The sequence below is a fragment of the Tamandua tetradactyla genome, chromosome 15 (assembly GCF_023851605.1).
Source record: "Tamandua tetradactyla isolate mTamTet1 chromosome 15, mTamTet1.pri, whole genome shotgun sequence".
Classification (NCBI taxonomy): Eukaryota; Metazoa; Chordata; class Mammalia; order Pilosa; family Myrmecophagidae; genus Tamandua; species Tamandua tetradactyla.
The window spans coordinates 60,518,922-60,539,841 of record NC_135341.1 but is presented as its reverse complement, the minus strand read 5'-3'; the positions used below and the strand labels follow the sequence as shown (position 1 = coordinate 60,539,841).

Below are 20,920 nucleotides of genomic sequence, written 5' to 3'. Positions count from 1 at the left end.
AGCGAGGTGGTCTTGGGACCCCACCCGCATGCCGCCGCCAGCTTAGAACTCTCAATGCACACGGGAATTTTCACTGCAGTAGTAGAGCGACTCGACTTCCCCTGGTTTTCTTGACCCACAACCACCCTCCGATTCCCAGGATGTCTTGAGTGAGAAGATACGGGAGGGGGTGTCCCGAATATTTTCTCTCACCCTCCCTATTTGCCTTTTCATGCATTCTCTTCGTCTTTATTCCTTAGGTCAGCCTCCAGGGCCGATGTTATTTTATAGACGGCTTTCTCTCCATCAATCGGATATGAAGATTTTTACATAGATATGTATACGTTTATGGCTGTCACATATAATATAATATGAAATCGATATATATCTGAAAACATACTTGCAACTCAAAAAGCCAACGGATTGCAATGTTTCACGCCTACAGATTTCCCGTCCTGGAGTGAACTACAGTTAGTTCCTCAGGTATTATATGCTTGCACCGGCAGGTAGGTGCATCTAAATTTTTCCCTTATCTGCCTCCCAACCACGTGCGTGCACTATTCATCACCTTGCTTTTATCACTTAAATTACATTTGGAGTTGGTTCCTGTGGATGTCAGTTTTTGCACACCAGGGGCGCACCATTGGCGGGAAACGTCTGGGAGAAGAAAACACCACACATACACACAACTTGCTGCTTGGGGGGCTTTCCTTGCAGCTGTGCGAGCCAACACCGGCCCACGCTGTGGTGCTCCCTGAGGCCAGCTGCCAGTAGACCCGCGCGCCCCGGGGAAGCGCGCGGCGGGCGGAGAAGTTTGCGCGGCACAAGGCGCAGCGCCCCCTTGCTTGGTTAGTGTGGAACCTCGCCTACACCTCTCTGTGGGAGTTTTCCTTTCTCTGAGGTCCGTCCTTGCTCGTGTTCTAAGGCCACAGAGACGAGTAAACAAGCTCTAGGACCCTGCCTGTGTTCCTGGGGCCTGGGAGCGCTGAAAAGATCTGCTAGACAGTCCCGATGCTGCCGTAGGTCAGATCAAAGAGGAATATCTCTTTAACATCAGCCCCATTAACATCCACATGGTTTACCTGCTGGGGCGGGGATGCGGGTGGGCTAAGGCGGGCTAGAAATAGCCTGTTGCCAAGAGCCCAAGGAGAGACTGGATCAGATTTACTTTCTGAATTACCCTTAGGCCCAATAGCAACTCTTGGTGAAGGTGAAGCTCTGTATACTTCTCTTTAGAAGTCGCTCTCTTGAGGCACAGCTGATTCAATAAAATGTAAAAACATAGATTGACTCACTGTATGTGCCAGGCATTGTGCACGGAGAGGGTGTGTGTGTGCAGAGCTGGACAAGTTTGGCAAAGCTGTGTGCCTGGGGAGAGCTGGTGGGGGAGACAGGTCAGCAAACAAGAGACTACCAGAAAATTTTCAAACGGGTCATGCAGCGATTCTCATCTTGGCTGCACTTTAGGATCACCTGGGGAATTCTTTAAACTCTGGATGCCAAGGAAACACTCAGAACAATTCAATCAGAATTCTGAGGGGTGAGACCTATGCATTGGTATAACTTAAAAGACTTCCAGGTGATTCCAATGTGCAGCAATTTTTGAAGACCCCTGGGCTGTTAGCATGGGATTCAGGGTTGGTGGGGACCTCTCTGAAGAGTTGACATTTGAGCTGACACAGGAATGGGTAAGTAGCAGCCATGAGAAGTCCTGTAGGAATAACATGTGCCCAAGTCCTGTGCATTCTGGTACACTGGGGTTAGCAGTGGGGAAGGGTGGAAGAAGGCATGATAAAAGCAAAAGAAACCAGGTGGTGGCAGAGTGCCTGGACACAATGCTCTGTCTCCTTGGAGGCAGCGGTCTCCCAAATGGCCAGTTGCTAGGGAAGCTTTTAAAGTCGCTGAAAAATACCTAAAGTGATTTTTTAAACATAATTAAAAAGTAAAATTATGCATGGAAATATTCTAAATAAACCAAACAGCAACTCTATAAAGAATTTCATTAGGATGTTTTATCAAATCTAAGACTCCATATGTTAATAAGCACTATTAATTTTTTTACCATTAAGAAAGAAAAAAACGTGCCTCCTAAAATGATTATTTTGTGGTTTATTAAAAAACTGCTTAGACAAAGTATTATTTTCATATTTCACCAATGCACATATAGAAAAGGAAAATAGAAGCTGTATACACAGCTATACCATAACTGTCACCCAACCAACAATCATTGTAAGACACCATCAATTATATAAAACATCTGAATTTCCAAGAAGTTAAAAGGGGATGGTGGGGGGTCTTTGAATTGACAAAAACCAGTGTGGCCCAATGAATTCAGTATTCTTAATCCTTTACACCTTTTTAGCAAATATAATCTTGACCATAACCATATGAGGTAGGAGCTATTATTTATTACCTCCATCATACACATGAGAAAACAGAGTCACTGAAATGTAAATTACTTTGTCAAACTGCTACCAAGTTGCAGAGACACAACTTAAGCCTAGTATAGATTTAATCTCTGCACTGTGTGGAGAAAATTGTTTACCTCAGTCAACTGAGACTCAGAAGGGTAAAGAGGAGTAGGTGAGACATGAGAGAAGGGGATTGAAAGCTCTGTTAAGTGGTAGATTTGGGATCTGAACTCAGATCTCTCGTTCTCAATATTCAGTCAACTGAAACGAAAAATGTGGGGCATATCCTACCTGAATGGACTTCAGTTTGGTCTTAACTTTGTTACTATTTTGGGGTCAGAAAGATCATGTGGCAGAATAGTATTATATAGCCAAGAACATTTAAATTATCCATATAAATAACATAATAGACAAAATTTATCTGCATATTTCAGGCCAGAAATATATAAAATTAATTTTTTTTTTGCATGGGCAGGCACTGGGAATCGAACCCGGGTCTCCGGCATGGCAGGCGAGAACTCTACCTGCTAAGCCAACATGGCCCACCCTCAGGCCATACTTTTTAAGTATACTTTAAAAAAATGAAGAAAAATACATACAGAAAAGTGCACATATCCTAAACATGCAGCTTGATAAGTTTTCCTAAATTGAACATTCTTGTATAAACATTACCCACATTAAAAAGTTCACTATTGCTCGAACCCAGGAGCGGCCACCCATGGTTATTTCTGGTCATTGTCTCCCATGGTAACTACCATCTTGACTTGTGTCACCATCAATTAGTTTTCTCTACTTTTGAATTTTATATTAATGAAGGTTTACAGCATGTTCTCCTTTGTGTCTGACTTCTTTCACTCAACTTACATTTGGCATTTTCATTCATGTTGTTGCACATGGTTATATTTGTTCATTCTCCTGGCTCCAGATATACTTGGATCTAATTGTGTGAATGTAATATACTTTATACATTCTATTGCATTTAAATTGTTTCCGGTTGGCATTACTTTGAACAGGGCTGGTATGAACATTCTTGTACATGTCCTTTGGCAAACATATACGTTGCGTTTCTGTCAGACCTGTACTCACAGGAGTGGGATTATCGGGTCATAGAAGTCAGACTCTGTATTTTTAAACAAGGCTGGAAACATTTTAGAATCTTGGGCAATTGAGAATAGCACCTCATAATATTAGGAATGAATTGTAATGATGGTAGGGAGCATTAAGGAAAAGGATATCGAGTTGAAGGAAGGAAATGCTTTAGTATGCATTTATTTTTCTGTACTCTAGTATTCAAGTACTAAATACTTATGTGAATGCTTACATCATTTCCTCTACGAGTGACTGTGAACCTACTGAGAAGCTAGTCGTCAAAGCAGACAGGGATTAGGGGAACCATTTGCCTTCCTTTCATTTTATAAACTTATGATCTTCTAGCAATTGAAAATGTCTAGCCTGTGAAGGTGGAGTGATGATGTCAGGGAGTTCTCAAACCTAGATTTTCCATTGTTCTTTTTCTTTCTCTCTCTCTTTTTTTTTTGTAATTGAGGGGAAAAAATCTTTTTTTCCCCCTGATGATAAATGCTTTCTGTAAAAGAAGAAAAAAAAAGCCAGAAAGAGTGAGTTTTTAAAATCCAAACCATAATTCAACCTCCCCAGTGTTAACTGGTCTAAAGAGTTTGCGGTTGTAGACCACTGATGGGTGTCTACCTAGTTTCCGTCTCCCCCCACTTCTTTTTCCTAAAAAAATTCTATTTTATTCAGGCATCTATCTCTCCCCCATATGACTCACAGAAAGGTGATTTCCCAATATCAGGAGGAGAACTTTTTTATTCTAAGTGAATCGATATGTGTCATTCCCATGAATTGCTACTGGGTTAGTCAGACTGAAAGGAAAGATGTAGGGTCAATACTTGGGAGAGAGGTTTTTACCCATCACTTTCCTACTTAAAAATAAAAAGGAAACTAGTAGCCAGGTTGCCTCTGACACCATCTTGGGACTACTAAGGAAATCTCTTTAGGGAACCCAATGCTCCAGCAGCAGATCAGAGAGAGGGAGAGAATCTCAATCCTTGGTGGTATTTTTGAAATGATGGGTTGCTTGGAGCCTGCCCTAGCTTTTGAGCTAATAATTATCTTAATATTGAAGATAATTTGAATAAACATCTTAATTATGGCAGCTGTATACCTTTCCAAATATGCTTGGGCATTGCATTATACAAATGTAATGTATATGTAATACGTAAGCATAGAAATACTAATCCAGTTTTTTCCTGTTTTAAGCAATACCACAATGAACATTCTTGCAAGAGACATCTTTACATACTCTTCACAACTCTTTTATCAGTTTATACTCCCAATAACAAATGTTCAAGAATACCCATTTTTTCTTTCTCTCCATCCTTACCAACACCAACTATTATTAACCCTTCTGGTTTTTGTCAGTTTGGTAGGGAAAAAAATCCCAGTATTGCTTTGTATTTATTAAATTGTTGATGAACATGTGCATCATGGTTAAGTTTAGTAATAGATCTTTGTATAGCATACATATCTATGCTTTGTTGGTGGTTGCAAAAACTCTTTTATGCTTTGTCTTTTGACATTGTTTATGATGTTTCATTCTGTATAGAAAGTTAAATATCTTTCTATATGTATGTTGGGCTATATATGAAGGCAGAGAAAATCTTATACCCTCCAAGATTTCTTCCACTGCTTTCATATTTTATTTATTCAAATATTTGATATATTTCAAATTAATTTGGAGGTAAAGAATAGGTAGAAATTCATCTTTATGTTCTGACAATTGGACTTAACCCATTGTCCAAACATGACTTACTGAGTTATCCTTGATTTAAAATACTTTTGAAAATACGTCCCAAGTTCCCATATAAACTTTGGTCTAATTTTGGGCCCTATTAGCTGTTATTGAACTGTCTATTTCTGTAGCAATGACATACTATTTTAATTATCTTAGCTTTATAACATAGTTTTCCTCTCATAGAAATAAAACACACACCTTCTTTTTAAAGCAATTTCTTGGCTATTCTCTTATTTTTATTCTTCCAGAAGAAATTGAGAATTGGAGTTTTAGCCAGGATTTGAATTTAAAAACTTATTTGGAAAAAACTGAGGTATTTAAAATATTGATTTTTTCCAAAAATTAATATATCTCAATTTTTTTACCCAAGTCTACTCTCAGCATAGATATGTTTTTATTCATATAGATCTGTGTCTTTCTTGATACATTTATTCTTACATATTTTTATTGCTGATTATGCTGCTCTTATTCCTACTGCCAAGAGGATCTCATGTTTTCTAACTGGATCTTTCTTTTTTTTTTTTTTTTTTCTTTTTTCATGGGCAGGCACCAGGAATCGAAGCCAGGTCTCTGGCATGGCAGGCAAGAATTCTGCCACTGAGCCACCGTTGCTCTGCTCTCTACTGATCTTATTTTTCAATAGGGAAACTACTGATTTTACAAAATAATCTTGTAATAGACACTGACTTAATAACACTGATTTTCCCTGAGGCTAGGATTACAAGTGATTTTCCTTTTTTTTAAAACTATATTTTTCCCCTGAGCAATTATTTGCCTAATTTTTAAAAAGACAACATTCTAAAATATTCTAGAGTGGCAAATGCTATTAATTGTTAAAACTGAGTAATAATTTGCGGGGGGGGGGTTACCATACCAATCTATGTACTGTTGTGTGTTTTTGAAAATTTTCATAATAAACGCAGGTGTTATGGATTAAACTGCATATTCCATAAGGATAGGTTCAAGTCCTAGTTTCTGGTTATGTGACTGTGACCACATTTGGAAGTAGGATCTTTAAAGATATTTATCTGTTGAGCCCAAACCGGTGTCCTCAGAAGCAGAGAAAATTTGGACACAGTCACAAAGGAGAAACGGAGACAGCAACAGCCGTATGATAGAGGCAGACATTGAATTGTGTTGCCATAAACTAAGGCATGCCATAGATTGCCAGCCACTCACCAGAAGCCAGGAGAGAAGCATGGGATGGATTCTCCCCTATGAGTATAAAGATGGCCCTACTGGTTTTTGGACTTCTAGCCTCCAGAACTGAGAGATAATACATTTCCATTGTTTAAGCCAACTAGTCTATGGTACTTTGTTACAGCAGATCCAGCAAACTAAGACTCTAGGATATACATTATCTTATATATGTTAAATTTCCATATATGTTCACATATATATATATTCATTTTAAAAAACTTAAAGGGCAAAAATCTTGTTATTGACTACCTTCTTGAATTCTCTTATGAATTTCAATAGCTTCATATTTGATTGTCATCTGTATTCCTACATCATCTGGTAGAGCATGATTGCTTCCTCCTCTGTGCTAACAGATTAGCTCTTGGGTATTAAACTATCATGCAGAAAAAAAGTTAAATTAAAGTATTACTGGGTAATATTTCCATCTTGTACCTGGCATTAGTGAGAATTCTTCCAATGTCAAATCATTCAGCCTGATGCTAAACTTTGAGCATACACAGAAAAAATAAATATTTGGGATATATTTGAAAATGTCTTTGAAAAACCATATTTTGTGATCTATTCAAAGTTAAAGAATTTTCCATCTATTCTTATTTTACTTGAAATAATATTGCATTAAAAAATCTGAGGTAAATATTCTGTTTCTTCAAATGAATTATTTTTAAAGTCACGTTTACTAAGGTATACTTTACATACAGTAAATAATTCACCCCTTTCAGGTTAGAGTTTGGTGATTTGGGACATTTGATGAGTGATAGAACATTTTTATCACCCCCAAAAGTTCCCTAGTACCTTTAGAAATCAGTCCTTCCCCTTTCCCAAACTCCAGCCCCTGACAATCCTGGCTTCTACAGAGATTAGTATACTCTCCCCTCTGTTCTATACATCATTTTGATGAACTTTACTAAGATACTTTATAATGTTTGACGCCCTACTCTCCACGCTAAATTGTTATTTAGGAGTTTTGCGTTTATAAGGGAAAGTTGTCTGTATTGTCTCTGCCAGGTATTGATAGCAACAGTATGCTAACTTTGTAAAAGGAATTTGGAAGTTTTGTTTTATTCTCTATAATACAATTTAAACACAAATATCAGTCTGATAAGAATTTATCCCTGAAATGAATAGGACCTGGAAATACTCTTCACAAGTTTTTTTTCCCCCTCCTATTCTTATTGTTTATTTAATTCTTAGGTTTTCAAATGTTTTAGCCTGGAAATGTACAAAATGGTATGACTATATAATGCAGAGCTCTATTCTGTATGTAAAATATTTTATACTTTTAGTCTTGATTCTGCCATCACACCGTATGCTTTTAGTTTTTCCTTGCTGCCTTTTTTCTCCATTTTTTTGTTTGTTTTTCCATGATGTATCTACACATTTTTTGTCTCCTTTCTTCCCTTGCTCCCGCCCTGACTACTTTCTTGGTACTTCAGGGAATATATCTTTGTCATTAGCGATAACTATTTTTTTATTTTTAATTTTTCCATTAGTGGTTACTTTTATGGCTTTAAACAATATGTTTATGCTTCTTTTTTATTCCCTGTATAAGAAATGAAACATATCTATAAATTTTCTATTGTGAAAGATGAGAACCAGCTGGAAGGTAAACATCATGACAGAATGTATATTGTCTATCTCATTCACTGCAGTATCCTCAGTGCCCTAGCAAAGGGCCACGGACATAGTAGATGCTTGATAAATATAAATTGATGGGATGAATGAATTAGTCCACTTCATTTGCTCTCATCTTTGAATTTTTGACAGCAGGCTTTCAGATTTAGGCACTAGACCATTAAATCTACAGTATACCTAGATTCTTGTATCTTTTGCATAATGCTGTTTTTCCTTCCCCCCAAAAATAGCATTTAAATAATTGTTAACTGTAATTGCTGTAATGATTTGCCACCATATATAATTAAATGGATTCTGAGTTAGCTGTTCACTCTTTTGTGTACTGCGTTCTGCAACTCCAATCTCTTTTGCTAGGCTGGATTATATTTCTATATAGCCTTTCCAGGAAAGGGTTGCAGGTGTCATTTTTCTCTTATGTGATTTCACTCTCCTCCTCCCTCTTTCTTTCTTTCTCTTTCTCTCTCTTTGCTTCCATCCTTCCTTCCTACCTTCCCTCCTTCCTTTTTTTGCTTCACATTTCCCTAAGCTATTTATTTTTACAATAAGTAATACATTCAAATAGTTCAAAATTCAAGAATATATATTTTAAAAAGTGTATACAATAAAATTTTTTCCTCTTCCCCAACCTCTCAATTCCCCTTCCTAGATGGAATAAATGTTGTCAGGTACTTACAGATTTTTTTGAAACCATTTTGTGCAAACAAAGGCAATTTACATTTTTCCCCCACTGGAAACATATAGCACTATTCTGAATCCTGCTGTTTTTTTTTTTTCTCTTAGCAAATGTAGGTTGGAAATAATTTCATATCCATACATAATGAGCTTCCTTATTCTTTTCACTAGTTGCACAGTATTTCCTTATATGAATGCATCATGATTTATTTATTCATTTTTTCACTGATAGACATTTGGGTTATTTCCAGTCATTTGTCATTATAAATAATGTCTTAATAATCTTACACATTGCTGAAATTCTTTTCTATCCAGCAACTACGGAATCAAACTTTCTGGAGTTGGGCCTTTTCAGGAAAGCTTTTTGGGTAAAGTGGATGTATGGTGAATTTTAAAGACCATATGATAAGCCAGTTAGTCCTTAGGCCATCTGAAACTTTCATTTGGGGGATCTTAGCACTGTTTTAGATTTGACCCAGCTACTAGTACCTGGTGATGGGAAGCAGAGCTCAGCTTGAGATATTCTGAATCTTCACTTGGTGAGGATTTCCAGAATTGCAGTCAACATACTTCAGTTCAATTTCCTGCTTCTGTTTTGTAACAGCCCAGTATTGATTCACAGAGTCTTTTCCCAATTTGTTTTAATTGTTCTGTAGCTGGATGATTTCTCTCAAGGCTTATGGTAGTGAGTATTTTCTTCCTTTAGGTTAGCATGACTGTCTTACTCTTTGAGTCTTATATCTTCTGCTCACTTTGCCTGTTTTATGGCTGGAAGATTCTATAGTAAATGAACCATCTTTCATAGACATTTATTTTGTATTTATTTTATTACTAAAATTATTATTTTAAAATGTGGTGGTTTCATGGGTTTGCAATATTTTGCTAGTATAATAACGTAAAAATTATGTAGTTCTACACTTGGATATTCTAATGTCTAGGGTTTTAGTTCAGTTTGCTTCACCTAGACAGCTATCTCTATTGTTTTATTTTTCAGATTAATTTCATACTTGTCTTGAAATTAAAGCTCAAATTCAGGATGACCAAATGAAATGCTTATGAAGTCCAAGTAGATGAAGTAAATGAGTGACGTTGGGCTACTGTTATTTTCCCTTTCTCTTAATACATTACTGCATTTTACAGGAAATCACTTATATTGCTTGAATTAAAAAAATCTTGTTGAAATTCTAATCTTTTATTTAGATAATCATTTTTTCTTATTTTTTGTTTCTGATTTAAACTCTTACTATAGATTGTTTCATAATGGTGTCTTAAGATCCATTAATTTGACACAGACATTTTATTTGCATATCCCACATGTGTGAATAGCATTTATTTCCACCAGGAGAAAATTCCTTCTCTTAGTTTTCCAGGTCTATTGCAGGTGTCCCACTTTTGATAGAAATATAACAAGTAATATTTCACTTTTTTCTTAACGCTAACCTCAAACTAGCTGATGATGTTTACTGGGTGCTTGGAATGTATGAAGCACCAAGCTAAGTGCCCTCATGTAAAAGATCATTTAATCTTCATCATAAGCACATGAGATGGGTGACAGTTATTATCCCCACTTTATAAAAGAGGAAACTGAGGTACAAAGAGATTAAGCAACTTCCCCAAGATTGCTACTGATCAAGATTATGAAATCTGGATTTAAATCTGAGCAAGTCTGGCTCCAGAGTCCATGCCCTTAGCCACACTGCTTGGCTGCCTGTCTGGAATCGGATGCATCACAAACGCAACTGACATAGATTGGAGACAAAATTGGAGGTGAGGAGTCTGTGGCACACTGAAGAATACATGTCTGCATCCAAAGGGGCAATCATTATTCAATGCCATCCCACCATTACCACTTAAGAATTGGAGAGCAGTCCTGTCAATACTAGGGATTTTTAAGAAAAGCCATAATTTAGGTAATTATGTTAACTATCTGGCTTTCAAAATGTTGGAAACCATTCAAATATTTAAGAACCCAGAGACATTTTGCATAGGGAAAAGAGAGCACATCTCTGGGCTGAACATGGATTGTGAGACACCTGATTGAACCCCTTGCTTTAGAGCATCTCCTCTGGACCCAAATCCATCCTGAGCGAGAAACAATTTAGAGGGATAGAGTGGAGAAATTATGTCATTTCCATATCTTTTTTCCGTCTCTTCCCTTTCCTTCTTTTCTGCATCCCTTTCCTGTTTTTCCTTCTTCAGTGAGATTATGAATGTATTTTTAAATGTATTTTAACCATTTCCCCAGTACTTCTATGATGAGCATGAATTGCTTGTGAAAATGTTTTAAAAGATTGTAAAGAAAAGGAACTACACTTGGAGTAAAAGGGCTTCCAGAATAGAGAGAGAAATATTAATAGTGTACCAACAAATCAGGGAAACTTAAGGCTGCCTTCAATAATGTAGTTTAATTGGACAGCAGCATAACATATGGTTAAAAACCCAGGTTTTGAGGTTCCACAGACATATTCTCACTTCTGAATCAAGCTCCTACTTTCTGTTTGATTTTGAGCAAATTAATACATATTTAAAACCACAGTGTTTTCATTGGGGATACTAATATCTACCTGTCAGATGCTGTTTAAGCATTAAATGATAGAATTAAAGCACCTAACAGAAGTAAGAGTTTTTGGGTTTTTTTTTTTTTTTTTGAGAGTTTAGGAAGTAGAAGAACCAGGACCAAGGAACAGAAGTTAAAAGGAAGTCAATTGAAGTGGAAGCATAAAGAATTAGAGAGCTTGGTTTCACTATCATTTGGAATATACAATTCAATCAGATCACATTGCTAGACAATCCCAGGGATTACTCAGTGAATGAATCTTGACTAGCTGCTTTGTTTGGCTGCATTCATTAGTAAGTTATATAATGTAAGAGGAAGTTCTTTGTACATAAAGTCAGCCGTAAGCCATCATTTAAATTTGAAATTTAGGAGTTTTTTTCTGGGATGGTACCATTTTAATAGCACCAGATACCCTGATTAAACATAAATTTGCAAAAGGCTCACTGTGTTTGAAGCTCTGTGCTATTCTCTGAAGGAACCCAAATCAATAACGCTAGATCCATGCTTTTAAGGGGTTTAAATCAATTGATCCTATAAAATTGCTACTTTTATTACTAGAGAACCTACAAATGTTACCAGTAATACAAAACAAATCAAACAACAGCAACAACCAAAAACAGCCAATTTAATATTAAAGAAAAATTTCTATCTTTAAAATCTTACTTAGAAGCAGGTTATATTTTCATTAAATAAAATAATTCCTACTTACGGATTGACTGCTACTTTTTGACTTCAAGTTCTTGGTTCTTCAGACATCTCACATTATCTTTGCTGATATAACAAATTTGATTTCTAGGGAGAAGAATGGGTGTCACTTTTTATCTCTTTAGTTTCACTTGTAAATACAAAAGTAACACTGTTGCCAATATACTGTCTTTTTGTCTAGGAAGGACAACAGAATACTTCTAATTAACTCCCTGTGTTTAGGAGTTCACAGAATACACATTAATACAAAACAAACTGTAGCAATTGCTTGCGGGAAAGAGGATATTAAGTGTCCCAGATTTATGAAAATGGTGCAATTCCCTTCAGATTTCCCCATTTTGAAGAGGAGGAAAGTGGCAAATTATTTTTTGGTGAGGATTCTCAGATGTCATAGAGTGGGACAGCTAGGAAAGTGAAGACGTTTTTTCATTAAAAGCAGCTGTTAAACTCTTATTTTTTTCTTCCTTTCTGAACAGGTTTGGTGGCACAGGCAGAGAAGAAGAACTACAGAGCAAACAGTTGGTTTTTATAATTGTCTTCACAGTATACAATGGGCTAAATATAACAATGAGAATAATAGAAACTTAAGCTAATATTTACTTTTAAAGCCGTAGTCCTACTATCTAAAACAAGTAATAGAAGTGGATAGGACTTTTCAAGCATTTGAGGAAATTTTATAAAAATTGTTTATCTATAAAGAAAACCTCAAATTTCCCTCTCCTTCCCCCCACCCACCAAAAAAATTGACATGTTAAGATCATGTTTTTTGGTCATTGCACAAAACATTATAAATCAGCAATACAAATGTGAACATTTCAAACTGTAATCATTTGAGAATTTATAAAAAGCAAAGCAGTCATTTCTCTATAAGACATTAAAGGAGAAATCAAGAGCACCACAAAAGTATACTTGAAAGAGTAATGAAAACCTATGAACAGCGCATATTCTAACTAATGGGATACAGCCAAAATTATAGCTATTCTAGGTCCTTTGCATTTCTGTATGAAGTTTAGAATTATCTTGTCAATTTCTATAAAGATCTAGCTTTAAATGTTTATAATACAAAATAAAAAGGAAGTCAGTGAACTAAACATTTAAATTAATATTTTAGAAAAAGGAAAACATATACTAATATAAATCTTCATTTACTTTACATTTAGTCATTCCATTATTTTATTTTATTATTTGCTTGTTCCTGCTTAAAAAGCTTGCTGGGATATTGATTGTGGTTGCATTCAGTCTAATTCGTTTCTGAATGTTATTGAAGACCAAAGACCTAAACTTCCCTTCCAGTCTCAGAGATCCGAACAGTGGAGAAATAAGATTTGATTTATGATTCTAAATGATTTGGGCTGTCGAGGTTTGGGGCTCCTGCATTGCTCAAGCAAGGGATGATGGTGGCATGAGCTTGGGGTGTTACAATAAAAATGGAGACTACTGTTTGGTTTCAAGAGATGTTTTAGATTAGAGCTGCTGGACTTGTTGATTAAGTGAATGGTGTATATTTGGGGCTGGGGTGGGGTACTGACCATAGATGGAATTTGAATTTGATTTTGTGCAGAATCCTGATGAAATCTGCAGAGATTTTAGGGTATAAGAATATATGATGATAGAACCACTACCATGAAAAATTCTTCTTTAAATGATGTTGAGAGACAGATTTCCAATTGCGGGGATGGAGGACTTCATTTTAAGCCTACCTCTTAAGCAACATGTCAATATAAATTCCAGGTGACATTAAAATGAGAGATTTAAAAATAAGGAGAAAACGTGACTTCAATATTTATTTCATTTGGGAGAGTGCTTATCTAAGTGCAGAAAATACATCTTTATATTTACCAAGGAAAAGACAGACAAGTTTGATTATAAAAATTAGAACACATCTATAATTTAAAAACCCAAAATAAAATAGAATAGTGGAGTAGGGAATATCCATAGCAAATATCATATGCCAAATGGGTATAATAATGTTATACTAAATGATAGGGAACAGATTGTTCATAAAAGGAAATTATATCCACAAAACAAAGATATAAATTACCAGTAATCCAAACAATGCAAGCAACAACAAAAATGAAAATAAGTCCTCTTTTTGCCTAATAGCAACACATTTTTAAAACAATGAAATCTACTGTTAGTGAAGGTATCAATAACTATACTGAAAACTGTGGTGGTATTAGTGGGTCTAATCCTTTAAAAACTAAATTCAAAAATGCTAATGTCTTTTACCACAAACTGAGGTTTGCCTCAATAACAACAAACCACCCCTCCTTTTCTTCAACACCACTTCCCCAACCAAAGCAACAGATTCTGGAATTCTTTGGATTTCTGGTTTTACCACTTTCAAGTGAATATATAGAATGTACATACATTTGGGAGAGGAATACCTAACTTTGATAGTGGTTGTATTTCAATCCAAGAGGTTTTTAAGAATGGTTATCTTGTTTTGATTTGCATTTTAAAAATCAAGTAATTAATAACTGAATTTGAACACCTTTTCATGCATCTATTACTGTTTGAATTTTTTTTCTAATCAGCTATTCATGATAGTTAAAAATGGATTAATCCTTATTTTATCATTAGCTACTACCCAATTAGTACTGAATAGTAACTATTCGCAATATGCATTTTAATAATCTAGTTTGTTTGAAATGAGCATCTGCAATCCCTACTACTGACAATTTCTTAGACCCATAGCTGGAGCAAGTCAATAGTGGGGCATGAGGGAAGTCTTCAAGATTAGGGAGGGGCTAAATTCTGATTGATTGGATTTACTTGTGGTTTGATTGGTCCACATATCTGTCTACATATACACAAGAGGATAGGCTGGAGGTTTTTTCTTCTCATTTACATAGAATATAATTGCTTTTATTTGTTCTCAGCATAAATCTAATGCTGGGTTCTTGGATTTTTCCAATGAAATGTTCCAATGTTGCAGAAAAATATGGCTGAAAACACACATTCATATTGTAGAGTTGTCCAAATCTTACTGTGAAGGAAGTGGAAATTGGTTTCTGTTGAGTGCTCCCTGGTTGGACTGAAAGATGGTGGGCTGAGGTCTTAAAGCAAGCCTGTGGTGCTGTGAGGCCTGTGCATCTGGGAAACCCCAGGCCATACTTGATTTATTTCTTATTGAGGATGCCTTTGTCGAGTAGGGGGAACCAAGATCCCCCTACTAGACTTGGAGAAGCCAAGTCCAAATGCTTCCCTAAGTAAGTGTCAAGGAACTAGCCAAGCAAAGGAAGGGGTAAGAAGTAAGGATAGAGGTGAGAAGGAGACAAGAGTGTTTGGGTCTATTCCTGGGAAGCATTTTCTTCCTAAGCATTGGCTAAAATGTCTGAAGCATGAATTGACTTCGCTCTGGTTAAAGATGAGTGTTGAAGCAGATACCATACTGCGTACGTTCTCATAAATATATGACATATGTATCTACGTTTCAAGGTTTGAACATGGTGTTAGAAATCCTATTCTCTCAGGAAGAATTCTCTCAAGACTATTGGTAGCACAGGTTGCATGATTTTGTGTATGTATAGGAAAAAGGAGAGATAGCACAAAACAGAATTAAGAGACTAGAATGTAGTGAAAAGAGGACCTAGCTACCCTCCATCATTTACAGGTTGGGTGATCATGGCAAATTTCTTAATTTCTCTATGTCTCTGTTTCCTCATCTCTCAACTTGAGATAATTAATAATATCTTCCTCATAGGCTTGTTGTGAAAATTCAATGAGCTTATTCATAAAAAGTGGTTAGAAAAGTACCTGGCATTTTTTTTTTTGGTCAGTAAATGTTAGTATCATCAGGATTGTCATCTTGAATAGGGTCTCTGAGTTCAATCTGTGGCAGATTCTATTTCCCATTAGTTGGATCCCTGAAGGTAGACGATTTGGATTCCATAAACGTCTCCAGCACGAATGCACTCCAAAGCAAAGAAGAGATGCGGTTTACCTCAAAGTGTAAGAAAATCAACGAGGAGACAAAATTTCATGAAAGCAAGTAGTTTAAATGGACGTTACAGTCACATACATTCCTCTTCCTGAAAAAAAAGAAAAAAGGATCTGTAGTCAATTAAGTCTACATGTTCCTTTCCCCTTGAGGGCAGGGTGTGAAATGGATGCAGATGGCAGCCTTCTTGGCAGTGATGTATCTTATTGCTAGTATGGGTTGCCCTAAGGGACCTTGTTGAGAGCCTTTTCCTGTTGGCAGCCATGTCTGACCTTATGCCATCCCATCTAGGTTCCAGATAGGTGTGCGAGGTGACTTTGGAAAGCCCCAGGGTACGGTAGATGAGGGCCACATCCACCAAGTCATGTCCATTCACATCAAGCTTCAAAGAAGCCTATGACTAAGGCGCTTTGCAGGGCCAGGTTCAAGTTCCAGGCCACCTCCACGTCTCCAAGAAGTGGGACTTTATCAAGTTTAATGCTGATAAATATGAAGACACAGAGGCTGAGAAACACCTCATCCTGTATTGTCGTAGGGGCAAACGCAATTCCCAGTTGTGGCCTTTGGACAGTTGGTGGTCCCTGTACTCATGCAGACTTTGCCAGTGTTGCCTTAGTCTTAGTTGAAGTATATATTGTTGGTAGCCAATGTTTAGAGAGAGGGAATGATATGATCCTGCAGTGAGCTTTGGCAGTGGATTGTATTTGTCATAAAAGCGGTCCCTATTTATTGTAGAAAGGCATTGTCTTAGCTTCAGTTTCCCTAGAAGGCAAGGATTGAAGTGTGAGTACTTTGTTTGCAAGGTAGGAAACCATCAGTCCAAGAGTGAGGTGTGAGACAAGGAAGTGAAAGAAGCCCCTAAAGTTTGCAGTATCAAGCAGTTGTGGTTAAGTAAAGCTTAATCATGCTGCGGGAACTCTGGGAGAAAGTGTAGGACATATGCTGGCTGCAGAATTATCCTATTAGAGGAGTGAGGGAGCTGGGGTGTTATACCCCAACCATTGTTGGTGAGAGATTGAGGGCTATTCCCAGGGAGCAGTATTTTCCGCATACTTCCTGCCTGCCACATGGCTAGCAGAGCATGCTCCAGCTGCCAGAAGTCTTCAGGCAAGGAAATGCTGGGATGGTAAGTGGACATTGGGCCAGTGTTCTGCCAAAAAAGAGGGGACAAAGCCACTTCGTATCCCACAACACAACACAGAGATTAACACTGGTGCAATATTAATGTGTTTCCTTCCAGTCTTTTTTTTTTTTTTAATGCTAATCTATTTTGTTCTACTCTATACTTCCCTATTGTACAGTTTTCCATATATTCTCAGACATATTTTTACATAATTCTATTTTAAAAAGTCATGAGCAGATAATTCTTCACCTGGAGAAAATAATTATAAAAGCAGAACATGTGTGAATTAGAACTTAGGGGTGGTCCACCGAGGTAGCACAGAGCACACAGGGACAATCTTTTGTGGGTCAGGATCACTAAGCTATGGTCCAACTCCAAGGAGAAGAGTGGTGGTGCAGCTTGGAGGGAGGTAGCTAGCAGAAGTCTGAAGGATGGCGAAGTCAGGGGATGGGAAGCCTTATCTGGAAAATCATATTGACACATGTAACCCACATGTATGAACTTCTTGGGCCTCTTTTTCCTTTGATAGTGCTTTGGTAAGATCTGAAGAATCCACTGACCTCAAAATTAGCTTACTTACACTGTATAAATCCTGGCTATGATGTGGGTAGGACAGTCACTCTTGACTTAACTGACACCCTCTCTTCATTCATCAGCTCTGGAAAAGGAAATGCCAGGCTAGATGTTGAGGAGACTTTTCTGAGATGGAAGGCACTTCTGAGTCATTTTTCAGCTTCATGCTCCTGAAGCCTCAAGAACTTGGGTTGAATAAAGGATGAGTTGAGAGTAGGGTTTTGGAGATGAATGACCTCTCAAGTTAGAAGATCGTGTCATGCACCTGAAAAGTGAAGAGGCCAGTAGAGTTATATCTGATTCTAGTTTGAATCTCACTCTGGAATTGTTGACCTAACGAGCAGGTCAACAATTTAAAATTTTGTATTAAATTTTAGGAAATAGTGGGGGAAATTCTGATAAGAAAGAGGATATTTATATGGCCTTGAAGTATCTCCACATAAAATATTAATTAAAAGAAAAAATAGCAACTTTACAGTAGAAACCAACCAATTCTGTCTTAGCCAAGTGATCAAAATTAACATCACCAGTAATGAGACAGATAGCATGTGCCTTCTGATAACACACAGTGAGGACACATTGCTCCTGTGGAATTCTTCCCAAAATGCATCAAGTGACTCTAATCATGAGGAATCATTTGTCAAATCCGTATAGAGGGACATACAAAATACTCTTCAAAAACAACAAGGTCATAAAAGACAGATATGACTAAAGAACTACTTCCTACTGAAGGAGACTGAAAAGATATGACAATTAAGAATAAGTTGTGATCCTGGATTGGATCCTGGCTATGTTTTTTTATTTTGTTTTGCTTCATTTTTTTTTAACTTATGCTATAAAGAATATTAGCAAGACAATTGGAAAATTTTAAATAAGCTTAGTAGATTAATCTATCTATTTATATTAAATATATCTATACCTAATACCTGTATTATCTATATATATTGAGTGTAGAAAATGATAGAATAAAATGGTGACATGAACATTTGAGCAATTTGGGAAATCTAGTAAAGTGTTCAATAATTCTTTGTACTATATTTACAAATTTTTTTATAAAGAAAGCCATTTTAGGGTCTGTATGTTTTACTGAGGTCTGAGATCTGGAGTACGCTCAGCATACAACACTCTACAATTTTAACATACAATAATACAAAGTGAAATAAGCAGCCAATAAAATCTTAAGTACATTGTGATTCATTTTTCAACACACACAGACGCACACACACACACACACAAACGAAGGAAACCAGGAAGGATATATACAAAAATATTAGCAGTCTGGGTAGGAAAAAAGATGATTTTTGCTTGTTGGTTTGTTTTAAATGTTTTTCTGTTTTCTAGGTTGGTTACAGAGAAGCAGTCGGGCACTTTTAGAACACAAATGTCAAAGAAAATATCTGAAACACTACCAGACAAAACACATTTGGTCACATACAAAGGATATGAAATCAGAATGGCTTCAGACTCCATAGCAGTACCACAGCAGGTGACAACAGAGCAATGCTTTCAAAATTCTGAAAGGAATTCCCAATCTAGGATTCTATGCCTAGCCAAATTATTACCTAAGTATGAGTGTTCAGTAAAGATTTTAAAAGATGTAATCACTAAAAAAATATACCTTCAATGTACTCTTTCTCAGGCAGCTATTGGAGGATGTAGTTTAGCAAAACAAAAGAATAAACAAGGAAAAAGTCTAACATAGGATTCAGAAAGCAGAGGACCCAAACAGAGGGAGGCAAAGGAAAACCCAGGAGGATGATGATGACAGAAGATAAAAGAGGACATCTCTACACTAAACAGGGGCAACCAGTTCATTGTGGATGAGGTCAGAAGGCTCCAGGAGAGATTTCTATGAGAAAATGAAAGTAATAGAATGCCAATCACATCCAAATGTCTTATGAGATTTAGATACCTGGCAGAAAGGAAACTTAATCATATTATACTGCATAGCTCAGTAGTAAACTTCAAATATCGATGAAACCAAAATGATGCTGAGAGGCTGAGGACGGGAAGGTTGTGGGAGTGGGGGGAGGGAGGCGTGGGGACAGACTTGGAAAATCAAGCTGTTTCTTAAAGATATGGAGGCAAATACCCAAGGAATGATCTAGAAGCACTGAAGAGGATTGCTTCTGGAAAGCGGGAGTAAGCGACTGTGTCTTTCATAATAAGCCTTAGTAGTATTTTATGATGTTTTAAACTAAGGACATGTATCACTATACCATACATGAAAACTACAGTTAAAAAACATTAAAGATGTGTAACTTAATGAAATAAAAGTGCATTGAAAATACTTGAAAGTTGTTAACTATGGCAATATTTATGTAATTATTAGCAGGAATTTTCTTAAGTAGAAGCTTCTGTGATTATCTGAATCTAATCCATACTTGAAAACTCGTTGAATAGAAATTCCATTATTTTAAATGGAAAAATCATCATTCTGTCATAGTTCTTTCAGGTTCTCCAGATGTCACTCAAGTAGTCTTAGAAGAGGCAAGCCTCAGAGTGCATCTCCTGGCAGAACAGTTAAGAAACAGCTCTTAGGGCACTGGGCACCTCCTCACCCAGACTCACTGAACTATTCTCATTATCATGCAGTTCTCTTTCTAGTAGTGAATTTGCAGTATAAACATTTGCAGGTCATTGTTATGAGTATGTGGATAGAGAGAGTTTGGATAACAAGAGCCACCTCTAAAAATGGGTTAGTGCCATGTATAAACCTATTTACCGTATTTTCCTCTATTTCAGGAGAGGACAGCTATAATCCTTTTAAAATAAAAATTATATAATGAACAGAGCATCAGTCAGGTCTCTCTAATATGAAAAATAAATAATTAAGTGAAAGAGTTACCAAAACTTGTTATGGCAAAACTTCTGATTGCCCCCTGGCCTTCCTCACAGACGCTCTGCCCCTTGGTTCCTTACATATCCTCAATTCAGATTAGGTATTTGGTTCCAATGTCCTTATCTCATCTCCAAGGGTGAATACTGATTCATCCAAGCCTGTTATCTACAAGCATATTTGATCATTTACCCATTTCAGTTTAGGGGGTCTGAGCATGAACTCTCTCCCTACATACACACTTGTTGACTTATTAATTATATATGTGTCATAATATAATATACACGTTATAAAACATATACGCAAATATTTAAGTACAAAAGTCTGAGATGAGAAATACTGAGGTGGCACTAATGCTTTCATCTCATGCCTCAGTAATCATGTTTTACATGCATTTCTTAGACTCAGGGTGCCCAGCCTACTTGAGAGGCAACCGATTTAGGCCGAGTATAGTAGTTCTGTTTCTCGGAA

The 20,920-nt window shown here is 36.7% G+C and overlaps 1 non-coding gene and 1 pseudogene across 1 annotated transcript; both read left to right on the top strand.

Moving 5' to 3' along the window:
• The first annotated feature begins 1,604 nt into the window (after positions 1–1,604).
• LOC143656836 (uncharacterized) overlaps positions 1,605–20,920 on the top strand; it is a 28,400-nt pseudogene continuing 9,084 nt past the window's right edge.
• Positions 16,028–16,160, top strand: LOC143658160 (small nucleolar RNA SNORA70). Its single transcript, XR_013163170.1, has one exon. It is a non-coding gene; the product is annotated as a small nucleolar RNA SNORA70 (small nucleolar RNA).